The sequence below is a fragment of the Eulemur rufifrons genome, chromosome 2 (genome assembly GCF_041146395.1).
Source record: "Eulemur rufifrons isolate Redbay chromosome 2, OSU_ERuf_1, whole genome shotgun sequence".
Taxonomy (NCBI): Eukaryota; Metazoa; Chordata; class Mammalia; order Primates; family Lemuridae; genus Eulemur; species Eulemur rufifrons.
The window spans coordinates 5235315-5248196 of record NC_090984.1 but is presented as its reverse complement, the minus strand read 5'-3'; the positions used below and the strand labels follow the sequence as shown (position 1 = coordinate 5248196).

General features: G+C 40.2%; 1 pseudogene; it reads right to left on the bottom strand.

The window, feature by feature from the left end:
• The window catches only part of LOC138399495 (cytochrome P450 4F2-like), an 859494-nt pseudogene that overhangs the window by 206792 nt on the left and 639820 nt on the right, over positions 1-12882 (bottom strand).

Sequence of the window (12882 nt, the reverse complement as noted above, 5' to 3'; positions counted from 1 at the left end):
CTTCTTTTTTCGTTGGTTCTCCAGCCAGTGGCCCCCGGTGAGGGCCTTTGCCTGCCAGGCCCCCGGCTCTGGTGTTTGCTGAACCGGAATGTTAATCCCCTCCAGTCCCAGCTTTCTGTGGGCGTGCAGGCGCCATCTTGAAATCCACAGTGAAACCGCTGCGGAGCCATAAGGGGCTGAGAGCTCCCTGGGTGGCTCCCTCCGCTATTCTCTGAACCCACTCCAAGAGCGCAGGATATACATAAACACGGTGGGCAAGAGGCATTACCGGGAAAACAGCTTGGACCCTGGGGGAATCTCAGCCGGGGCCCTCGCTCAGTAAGGAGGGGCAGAGCTGCGCTAAGGTGTAAAAAAACATAGGGTCGCCGAACTATAGATCTCATTTTTGTGTATTCTTCTGCTTTTTTTTGGCAGTTCACTAGCCAGACAGCCCCAGAGGGCATCTTTGCCTGCCAGGCCCCTGGCTCTGATGGTTGTCAAACCTGGAACATTAATCCCCTCCAGTCCCAGAGTTCTGCGAGTGCGCAGGCGCCATCTTGAAATCCACAGTGAAACCGCTGCGGAGCCATGGGGTGCCGAGTGGCTCCCTGGGCGGCTCCCTCCGCTATTCTCTGAACCCATGCCAAGAGCGCGGGATATACATAAACACGGTGGGCAGGAGACATTACCGGAAAAACAGCTTGGACCCTGGGGGAATCTCAGCCGGGGCCCTCGCTCAGTAAGGAGGGGCAGAGCTGCGCTAAGGTGTAAAAAAACAAAGGATCACTGAACTACAGATTTTATTTTTTTTATTTTAATTTTTTTTTCTTTTTTGCCTTCCCTTGCCCTGCCCTGCCCTGCCCTACCCTGCCTAGCCTTGTCTATTTATTTTTTATTTTATTTATTTATTTTTTTCTTCTCTATTTTTGTCTTCTAGCTGGGGAGTCATGGGGGGCTTCGGAACTCACCAGGCCCCTGGCTCTGGTACCTACCAGACCTTGAGCAGTCACCCCCAGCGTTGGCGATCTGCGGGTGCGCGATCGCCATCTTGGAGCTCACAGCCAAGTTGCTGCAGAGCCATAGGGTGCCAAGAGGCTCCCTGGGCAGCTCCCTCCCCTGGTCCACGGACCCTCTATAGGAGCCCCGGCCTTGTGTAAACACTGAGTACTTCTCCAGACGCGAGAGTGTGGAGCCTGGTCCCTGGGGATATTGGGCCAGGGCAGACTTTTGTCTGTGGGAGCTGCAGCAGCAGGGGCGCTGAGCAAGCAAGGGCACCGTCCAATTTCCATAGCTAGTATCTTTCCTGCGGAAAGAGACAGAAACCATCCCTATAGAGGAAGAACCAAAGGGAAACAAACAAATAAACAAACAAACAGAGAGAATTTCTGTCTGCAACTAGTGTGGACCCTGCCTGCCTACTGAAAGACCACAACACAGTGTCCTAACTCGCCAAAGCGGTCTTGGATCACTCCAATCCTCTAGGGCTGGACCCACCAGACACAGCCCCCCAACTGAAATAGAAAAAACTCTAAACAATACACAACAGTCTCCCCCTCTTGACAAAGGAAGCAACATACCTAGACTGCTTCACAGCCTAAGAACAGAGTACAAGGTGTGCTGTTAACCAGACTAAATCTGTAAGAAAAGATCCAACAATATATCTAGATGGGAAGGGCCCAGCGAAAAAACACGGGGAGCACAAAGAATCAAACGGAAATCTCACCCCCAAAGAGAAATACCAGCTCTCAACCATTTGACACAAACCAGACTCAAAACACCAACATGTTACAGGAAGAATTTCAATTATGGATTATAAACAAGCTGAATAATACACAAGAAACAATGGATAACCAACACAAAGAAACCACAAAAAAAAAAAAAATACAGGATTTGGAGGAAAAATTCACTAAAGAAATTGAAATATTGAAGAAAAACCAAAACTGAACTCCTAGAAATGAAGAATTCATTCAGAGAGCTACAAAACACTGTGGAAAGTCTCAAGAGCAGGGTAGATCAAACAGAGGAAAGAATCTCAGAGATTGAAGATAACTCTTTCCAACTAAGTAAGTCAGTCACAGAGATAGATCAAAGAAATAAGAGAAATGATCAGAGTCTTCAAGAAATGTGGGATTATGTGAAGAAACCTAACGTGAGAGTTATTGGCATTCCTGAGGGTGAAGAAGATAATAAGCAAGGGTTGGACAAGCTATTTGAAGACATAGTTGAGGAAAATTTTCCAGGCCTTGCTAAAACTCTAGACATACAGATTCAAGAAGCTCAAAGGACCCCTGGGAGATTCATAGCAAATAGTAAAACATCATGCCACGTAGTCATCAGGCTGACCAAAATATCCACTAAAGAGTCCCTTCTTCGAGCTGTAAGGAGAAAGAAACAAGTAACATACAAAGGAAAGCTCATCAGAATTACGCCAGATTTCTCAACTGAAACCTTACAAGCAAGAAGAGGTTGGGGCCCCATTTTCACTCTTCTGAAACAGAATAATGCCCAGCCTAGAATCTTGTACCCAGCTAAGCTCAGTTTTCTATACGAAGGAGAAATTAAGACATTCTCAGATAAACAAAGGTTGAGGGAATTCACCAAGACAAGACCAGCCCTCCAAGAAGTACTCAAAAGAGAGTTACACACGGATCAGCACAAGAAAGACCCATGAATGTAAAAGTATTCAAGAGCTAAAGATCAAATCCCAGATACCACAATGGCCCAAGAGAGAAAACATAGCAATGAAGTTCTACCCAACAAGCGGAACAGAAAACTGTCCCACTTATCAGTTTTCTCAATAAATGTGAATGGCTTGAATTCCCCACTCAAGAGACATAGACTGGCCCAATGGATAAAAAAACACAAACCAAATATCTGCTGTCTTTAGGAAACTCACCTAACCTGCAAAGATGCATTTAGCCTGAAAATAAAAGGATGGAAATCGATATTTCAAGCAAACGGTAACCAAAAGAAAGCTGGTGTGGCAGTCTTAATTTCCAATAACTTAGCTTTCAAACCAACAAAAGTAATAAAAGACAAAGATGGTTACTATATACTGGTTAAAGGCACAATTCAACAAGAAGACATGACTATACTCAATATATATGCACCCAACCTAGGTATACCCAGATTCATAAAGCAAACCCTACTTGATCTCAACCAAATGATAGATAACAATACTGTAATAGCTGGAGACTTTAACACCCCACTGACAGTACAGGACAGATCCTCTAAACAGAAAATAAACAAAGACATAATGGACCTAAATAGAATGCTAGAACAAATGGGCATGACTGACATCTACATGACATTCTACCCAAAGTCCACAGAATATACATTCTTCTCATCAGCTCACGGGACATTCTCTAAGATTGACCATATCCTAGGACATAAAGCATGTCTTAAAAAATTCAAAAAAATAGAAATTATACCATGCGGAATAAAAGTAACAATGAACCCAAACAGAAACCCTCATTCCTACTCAAAGTCATTGAACTAAACAACTTCCTCCTGAACAATTATTTTATAAAGGAAGAAAATAAGATGGAAATCAAAAGTTTCTTTGAATTAAATGACAATGGAGATACAACTTATCAAAATCTATGGGACACAGCTAAAGCAGTCCTGAGAGGAAAATTCATATCCATAAATGCCTATATCAAAAAGACAGAAAACTTGCAAATAGACAACCTAATGAATAGACTCAAAGAGCTGGAGAAAGAAGAACAGAATGACCCCAAACCCAGCAGAAGGTGAGAAATTACTAAGATCAAATCAGAATTAAATGAAAAGGACAACAAAGAAACTATAAGGGAAATTAATAAAACAAAAAGTTGATTCTTTGAAAAGATAAACAAAATAGACACACCTCTGGCTAGACTAACCAAGAGCACAAAAGTAAAATCTCTAATAAGCTCCATTAGGATCATGAAAGGAGAAATCACAACCGATGCCACAGAGATACAAGATACATCTATGAACTCTACAAAAATCTTTATGCACACAAACTGGAGAATGCGGAGGAAATGGACAAATTTTTAGAAACACATAGTCTTCCCAGGCTCAACCAGGAAGAAATAGAGTACCTGAACAGACCAATATCAAGAACTGAAATCGAAACAGCAATAAAAAAACTTCCCAAAAAGAAAAGCCCTGGTCCAGATGGGTTCACACCTGAATTTTACCATACATACAAAGAAGAACTGGTGCCCATCCTACATAAACTATTCTCCAATATTGAGAAGGATGGAATTCTCCCCAACACGTTCTACCAAGCCGATATAACATTGATACCAAAACCTGGAAAGGATGCAACAAAAATAGAGAACTACAGACCAATTTCTCTCATGAATATAGATGCAAAAATTCTCAATAAAATACTAGCAAATCGAATCCAAGTGCTTATCAAAAAAATAATCCACCACGACCAAGTGGGCTTCATCCCAGAGATGCAGGGTTGGTTCAACATATGTAAATCTATAAATGTAATTCACCACATAAATAGAAGCAAAAACAAAAACCATATGATCCTCTCAATAGATGCAGAAAAAGCATTTGACAAAATTCAACACCCTTTTATGATAAGAATACTTAACAAAATAGGCATAGATGGAACCTACCTAAAAATGATACAAGCCATATATGACAAACCCACAGCCAACATCATTCTGAACGGGGAAAAATTGAAAGCATTCCCACTTAGAACTGGATCCTGACAAGGCTGCCCACTGTCCCCATTACTTTTCAACATAGTATTGGAAGTCCTTGCGAGAGCTATCAGGCAAGAGAGCAGAATCAAGGGAGTCCAAATAGGGAAGGAAGAGATCAAACTCTCACTTTTTGCTGATGATATGATGTTATATCTGGAAAACCCCCAAGATTCAACCATGAGACTCCTGGAATTGATTAACGAATATAGCAAAGTCTCAGGCTACAAAATTAATATACACAAATCAGAGGCGTTTATATATGCCAATAACAGTCAATCAGAAAACCAAATTAAAGACTCAATACCCTTCAAAATAGCAACAAAGAAAATAAAATATCTAGGAATATACCTAACTAAAGAGGTAAAGGACCTCTGTAAGGAAAACTATGAAACACTGAGAAAAGAAATAGCAGAACTTGCAAATAGGTGGAAAACTATACCATGCTCGTGGATTAGAAGAATCAACATTGTTAAAATGTCTATACTACCCAAAGTGATCTACAGATTCAATGCAATCCCTATTAAACTACCAACATCATTTTTCACAGACGTAGAGAAAATAATTATACACTTTGTATGGAATCAGAAGATCCCGTATAGCAAAAGCAATTTTAAGCAATAAAAACAAAATGGGAGGTATTAATTTGCCAGACTTCAAACTATACTACAAGGCTGTTGTTCTTAAAACAGCCTGGTACTGGCACAAGTGCAGGGACACAGACCAGTGGAACACAACAGAAAATCCAAATATAAAACCATCCTTATATAGACACCTAATCTTTGACAAAGCAGACAAAAACATACTCTGGGGACAAGAATACCTATTCAATAAATGGTGCTGGGAGAATTGGTTAGCCACTTGTAGAAGACTGAAACAGGACCCACAGCTTTCACCTCTCACAAAAATCAAATCATGGTGGATAACAGACTTAAACCGTACGTGTGAAACGATTAGAATTCTAGAAGAAAATGTAGGAAAGACTCTTACAGACATTGGCCTAGGCAAAGAATTTATGAAGACCCCTAAGGCAACCATGGCAACAACAAAAATAAATGAATGGGACATGATTAAATTAAAAAGCTTCTGCAGAGCCAAAGAAACAGTCACAAGAATAAACAGACCACCAACAGAATGGGAAAAAATTTTCACATACTACACATCAGATAAAGGACTGATAACAAGAATCTATTTAGAATTCAGGAAAATCAGCAAGAAAAAATCAAACAACCCTATCAAAAAGTGGGCAAAGAACATGAATAGAAATTTTTCAAGAGAAGATATAAGACTGGCTAACAAACATATGAAAAAATGCTCAACATCCCTAATCATCAGAGAAATGCAAATCAAAACCACAATGAGATATCACTTAACCTCAGTGAGAATGGCCTTTATCAAAAAGTCCCAAAACAACACATGTTGGCGTGGATGTGGAGAGACAGGAACACTCATACACTGCTGGTGGGACTGCAAACTAGTGCAACCCCTATGGAAAGCATTATGGAGATACCTTAAACAGATTCAAATAGACCTACCATTCATTCCAGCAATCCCATTATTAGGCATCTACCCAAAAGAACATAAGTCATTCTATGACAAAGACACCTGTACCCGAATGTTTATAGCAGCACAATTCACAATTGCAAAGATGTGGAACAACCCAAATGCCCATCATTACATGATTGGATTAGTAAACTGTGGTATATGTATACCATGGAATATTACTCAGGTATAAGAAATAATGAAGATACGACATCTCTATGGTTCTCCTGGAGAGAGTTGGAACCCATTATATTAAGTGAAGTATCCCAAGAATGGAAAAACAAGCATCACATGTAATCACCAGAAAATTGGTTTCCCTGATCATCACCTAAATACACATCTGGGATCGATACCAATTGGATATCAGACTGAGGTGGGGGGTGGGGCAAGGGGATGGGTGTATTCCTACATAATGAGTGCATTGCACACCGTTTGGGGAATGGTCACGCTTGATGGTGCTGACTCGGGGGGTGGGGTGGGGAGGGGATGGATATATACCTACATGATGGGTGCAACACGCACTGTCTGGGGAAAGGACACGCCTGGAGATTTGACTTGTGGGAACAGGCGGTACATGGGCAACGTATGTAACCTGAAATTCTGTATCCCCCATAATAAGATGAAATAAAAATAAATATAAAAAATAAAACAAAATGTTACACAATATAAAAAAAGTTGAATGAGATCATCCTTATAGGGTGCTAAACTCAGGATAACTTGCATAAAAACATCTAAACATATCTCTTAAGATGTCTAAACTCTTTTACAAATGAAGGATAAACTAACAGCTCTTAACTCTGTTTTATAAATATGAAATTTCTAATTGTTTTGGCAAAAGCTTCACGAAAGCAAGCGATGCAGTTATCAATGGTTTCCGATCAAGAGAACACAGTTTACCCCTTGGCAAAGAGGGGAACAGCAATTTTTTGGAGATATCAAAGTCTGTGTTCCAATCACCTGTCAATGCTTTGGAGATCAAAGTGACCTATTCAGGACAGCTTCCTCAGTTTATATTTTGGAGAACATTTTCACTCAGATTTGGGTTCAAGTCTTAACAGGTTAGGTCTCTGGAAGGCAAGCAAGTCCGTGGAGAAGCAGCAATGAAGACCGGATCCACCTCATATATAATCCAGTGTCTTGGGGACAGAGTATGCAACAGAAAAACAGTTCTTTCTGTGCAGAGCAATGTCCCTGAGGGAAATGATGTGCACAGGGTTGGAATCGCAAGAGGGAAATGTGCCTAATAAGCAGAAATACAAAGCTGGAAATATCTCCCCTGCTGTTGGCCCTATCATACACAGCCCTGGGCTGGATGAGACATGGTTGTCTCTTTTGGAGTCCTACATCTGCCTCAAGTTCTGATGTATCCCCTTTCCCTTCTGCCTTGTCTTTGGACTGAGTTTCGAAACCCATGGTCAACCATCCAGGAAGGAATTCTGACACGCACATGGAGATCTTCCTTTCAGAAAACCCATCAAGGTGAGTCCAATAGTCGAGTAGATGTTGTAGGAAAGGTCATGAAGAATGGAAGCCATGAATATATCGTTGAGGTCACTTGGGAGAAAATCTAGCTTAGCCAGAGTGGAGAGCTTGCTGTGGTTGTTTGCTTGCTTGCTAGATTAATTAATTGATTCATGTATTTACTTATGATGCTAAAAAGAGAAGTGAATATTGAATGCAGCAATGGAGGATGATAGGTGACAATTAAGTGATGATAATGGAAGCCCAATTAGAAAAGAAACTGGAGGATTTAAGATGGTTCCAGAGGAAGCAGAACATACAACCAATGTCTTAGCAACTAAGTGCAGAAGAGAAATAGGGTCTTCACCGTGGAGGGATATAAACTGAAGTACAGGCATTTGGTTTTTATTCTTAAGATGGGGCATATTTAGGCATGTTTCATATTGATAAGAAAGATCCAGACCAATGCATTTCCTCCAAATACTACTTGACAATAGCAGTTCATGATACAAACGTTTTGCAGTATCTTCCCCCATGCTGGCTATTCAAATGAAAACTGAAATTTATTTAACAGGTGAAAGGTGGTATAATAATGACTTTTACATTGCAATTATTTCCTTACCTGGGAGGCTCAATTTAGTTTTGTGTGTGTTAGACATGTATCACTGTGTTGAAAACTGTGCACATTCTGTGCTTTCGTATGGTGGCTTTTGAGTGTTTTTATTCCTTTTTTCATGCATTCTTTAAACATTTGGATTTTTTCACCAATTTTGGCATTTTGTTGTTTAGTTCATTTATGTAAGTGTCAATGTATTTGAGAAGAATGCATTAACAATATACATCTCGTGTAGCACAGTCATAGTGCATTGACTAATTGCATTGTAAATATAGAAAGTTCTGTGTGATTTGGCCAAATAAATTGTCATTTATACATACATTTTGAGTTTGTTTCCATGCCTTTCTTATTTCTAATTGTGCCTTTTGGCTTTGTATTAGGTCTATTTCTAGAGGTTGCCTCACCTTTGGCCATCATTTGGAAATCATTCTTTATCATCTGACTAAAGTGATATGTGGTTTTTTCTCAAGGTGGGGGTGGGGATTTTGTCACCCAGGTGACATTGAACAATGCCACGTTTGGCTTTCAACCTGGAGAAGAGTCAGCAGAGAACAGAGAAGCTTGGAAACTAATGCAATGCCCAGGACAAACTCCCCCAAAATAAATGACCTGAGCAAGAATTTCAGTAGTGCTGGGATTGAGAACCTCAAGTTAATGAATATCCATATTTTTAATATGTATAACTGTATTCAGATTGTTTTCCCAGGATCTTGTAATACTTCACATTTCTGCCAGGAAAATTAGAGCGTACTACTTTGCCACCTATTTAAAAGTTCTGTCCCCATTCAATGTGGCAGCTAAGTTATTTCCCAGGCTGAAGGGTTTGAAAGAGATTTCTTGTTGTTTTAAACTATTACTGGGCTTGAGCAAAGATGCATGTACAAGATCACGCTTTTGATTTGCTTATTGTTGTCTACCCAGTGTTCTACAGTCATCACCATTTCAGATGATTTTTATAGGTTATTGTTTCTTCATTGACACTTAGGAGAACATTTCTGGTCATAAAAAGTTTTAAGTTTTATTATCTCTCTATATATGCCTACCTTCCCTTGTTTCTTGCTTTAGATAAGATGATTTGCCTATATGTAGATTTTTTATGTGGTTTTCTGCATATTCATCTAACAAGTATTATTTACTTTTACCCTAATGTCTTTAAACAAGATAGTTCTTTGTAAGATGTGAGACCAGGACAAATTTCTATGCCTTCCAGGTCCATAGACATTTATGCCAGCATTTATTCCATAATCCAGCCTTTTCCAACCAATTTGAAATATGGCCTTGTCATATATTAAATATGCATATATAGTGAGACCTATTTCCTGATTCATTCAATAAATGATGAGTATCTGCTATGTGCCAGAACATTCTAGGTGCATTATATGTTGTTTAATTCTATGCCTAGGGTTTTTGTGTTTTCTTTTTTAATTCAGGATATTATGGGGGTACAAATATTTTTGTTACATGAAAGGCATTTGCCTTACTCAAGCCAGGCCACATGCATGTCCTTCCCCCACACAGTGTGCCCATCTCCATTAGCTGTGGGTTTACCCATCCCCCACCCCCCGTACCTGACTGGCACCCAGTTAGTGTTACTAGCACACGAGCACCTTAGTGTTGATCAATTACCAGTTTGATGGCGAGTACATGTGGTGCATGTTTTTCCATCCTTGTGATACCTCTCTTCGAAGGATGAGCTCCAGCTCTATCCAGAAGAATACAAGAGGTGCTAGATCACCATTGTTTTTTGTAGTTGAGTAGTATTACATGGTTGCTAGTTAAATAATTTTTCTATTTTGATATTATTAAATTATTGTCATTTTATATCCTGTGTCAGTTAATTTCTGTTCCGTTCAGTTTTGTTTGAGATGGTAGTTTTGAAATAATGTGGCTTTATTCCCCTGGCATTCTTTTTATTTCACTTCTCTTTGCTTTAATTTTGCTCTATAAAAAGCACACTTATGCACGTACATTTGTGAAAATGCTAAAGTAATCAAAGCTGGTGAAGTTCCCACTCATTTGGATCACGTATATATCCATCTCCTCCCCCCTCCCATCTGCCTGACACCAGATGAATGTTATTCCTATATGTGCACTTAGGTGTTGATCAGTTAAATCCAATTCGATGGTGAGTACATGTGGTGCTTATTCTTCCAGTCTTGGGATACTTCACTTAGTAGAATGGGTTCCAGCTCTATCCAGGATAATACAAGAGGTGCTATATCACCATTGTTTCTTGTAGCTGAATAGAACTCCATGGTGTATACACACACACACACACACACAACACATTTTATTAATCCACTCATGTATTGATGGGCACTTGGGTCGTTCCCACATCTTTCACCGCTCACAAAAATCAACTCATGGTGGATAACAGACTTAAACCTAGGGCATGCAACTACAAGAATTCTGAAGCTCAGACTCGGGGGGATGGGGAGGCATGGGCAATATATATAACCTGAACTTTTGTACCCCCATAATGAGCTGAAATAAAAAAAAAAGAATTCTAGAAGAAAACGTTGGAAATAGTCTTCTAAACATTGGCTTAGGCAAAGAATTTATGAAGAAGACCCCAAAGGCAATCACAGCAAGAAGAAAAATAAATGAATGGGACCTGATCAAATTACAAAGCTTCTACACAGCCAAAGAAATAATCACGAGAGTAAACATACCTTTGTCTTTTAATATTTTTGCTGGACATTAGGGGATATGCCAGGAGTTGGAATGTCTTGCAAACTAAGGAAGTTATTTCTTCCTCACTGTCCCTTAGAGACTACCTGAGTTTATTGGGTTGGCCTCCCCTTGAGGTCCAATTAATTTCTCTCTCTCTTTGTAGCTGGGCAGATTTTTAAAATATTTTGTTTTTATTTATTTATTTTTATTTCAGCATATTATGGGGGTACAGAAGTTTAGGTTACATATCTTTCCCATGCCCCCCACCCCTCCAAGTCAGAGCTTCAAGCGCATCCATTCCCCAGACTTTAAACACAAGGCAGAAAATGGCCATACCAAATCAAGCCTCAAGGTTAAATGTATATGGGAGATTTCCAAACTGGAATTTCTGGGCACCATTTCATTATTCTCTTGGGAAAAGACAATTTGACGTTGACAACTTGCCTGTATTCCATTCTTTTCTACTAGTGTGAGCAGGAGTTAGAAGAGCATGGGAGTCACACGTCTCTGGGAGGCCACAGTGTGCTGCATGTGTGGATGCATTAGGGGTGTTTGTGTGTGTGTGTTTGTGTGTGCACGCTTAGGGTGAAGCCGTCTTTCAGGGAAAGGGCACCTGGGCTCTGTGCTCCAAAGGTACTCATACTATAAAGGCTAAGATTCAAGGCCACAGCGGGAAACAAAGAGGGGATACATTGCAATTCCTGGGACACCTTTGTAACCAAATGAATAAAGTACAAATGCAACAATGTCTGGACAGAGGGACTCCTTGTGTCTTCAAGTTTCAGCAGCCAGGAGGCCACCTCATTCCTCGACATCCCCAGACACCATCTCTCATCACTCTGCTCTTGCTCATTCCCCTGCCTCACTGGCTTCCTTGCAGGCTTTGAACACCTGAGGAACAATTTCCTCGGGGTCTTTCATGATCATTTCTACTGCCTTGCACACACTTCTGCAGAGAGCACTGTGACTCCCTCCTGTCTGCCTCATGGTGTCGATTGAATTCTCACCTTGTCTGCTGCTCTTTCCTGAATGCCCAGTAAAAAAGAAAAGAAAAGAAAAGAAAAGAAAAAAACTCCCATGCTTTCCTTTTTACCTCTTTCTTTTTCTTCATAGGATTCAACACCATCTAACACAGCAGGTGGTGAATTTTATTATTTGCTTGTATTTTGTCTCTGGTCGTTCGATTGCAGGGACTTCTGTTTCATAGCATCATTCATTCATTGTCTAGACAGTGCCTGGAACATGTCAAAATTTACTTTATATTCATCAAATGTGTGAAAGATTTTCTCATTAAAATTTTGAAATACAGGCCAGGTGAGGCGGCTCACACCTGTAATTCTAGCACTTTGGGAGAAGGAGGCAGGAGGATCACTTGAGCCCAGGAGTTCGAGGCTGCAGCGAGCTATGATGATGCCACTGCACTCCAGTAGCGAGAGAATGAGACCCTGTCTCACACTAAACAAACAAAAAAACAAGAAAAAAAAAAAACTCCTTTAGAATATATAGCCTCAGGGAAAGGCTGTGAGTGGGGCAGAAATTCTTAATGAGAGATTCCAGGTGATCCCCTAACAGGGACCAGGTCCTCACACAAAATATAGAAATTAAGTTCTTATAGAATGGATGTTACCAGAGGCTGGGAGGGCTGGGGTGAGGGGTGGGGAGATGTTGGTCAGTAGATACAAAATCACAGTTACATAGGAGGAATAAGTCCAAGAGATCTATTGGATAGCCTCATGGAGACTACAGTTGATGATATATTGTATTCTTAAAACATTCTAAAGGAGTGAATGTTAAGTATTTTCACCTCAAAAATGAGGACTTCATGAGGCAATGGAGATGACAATAATTAATAGCTAGATTTAGCCATTGCATAATTTATATGTACCTCAGAACATCATGTTGTGC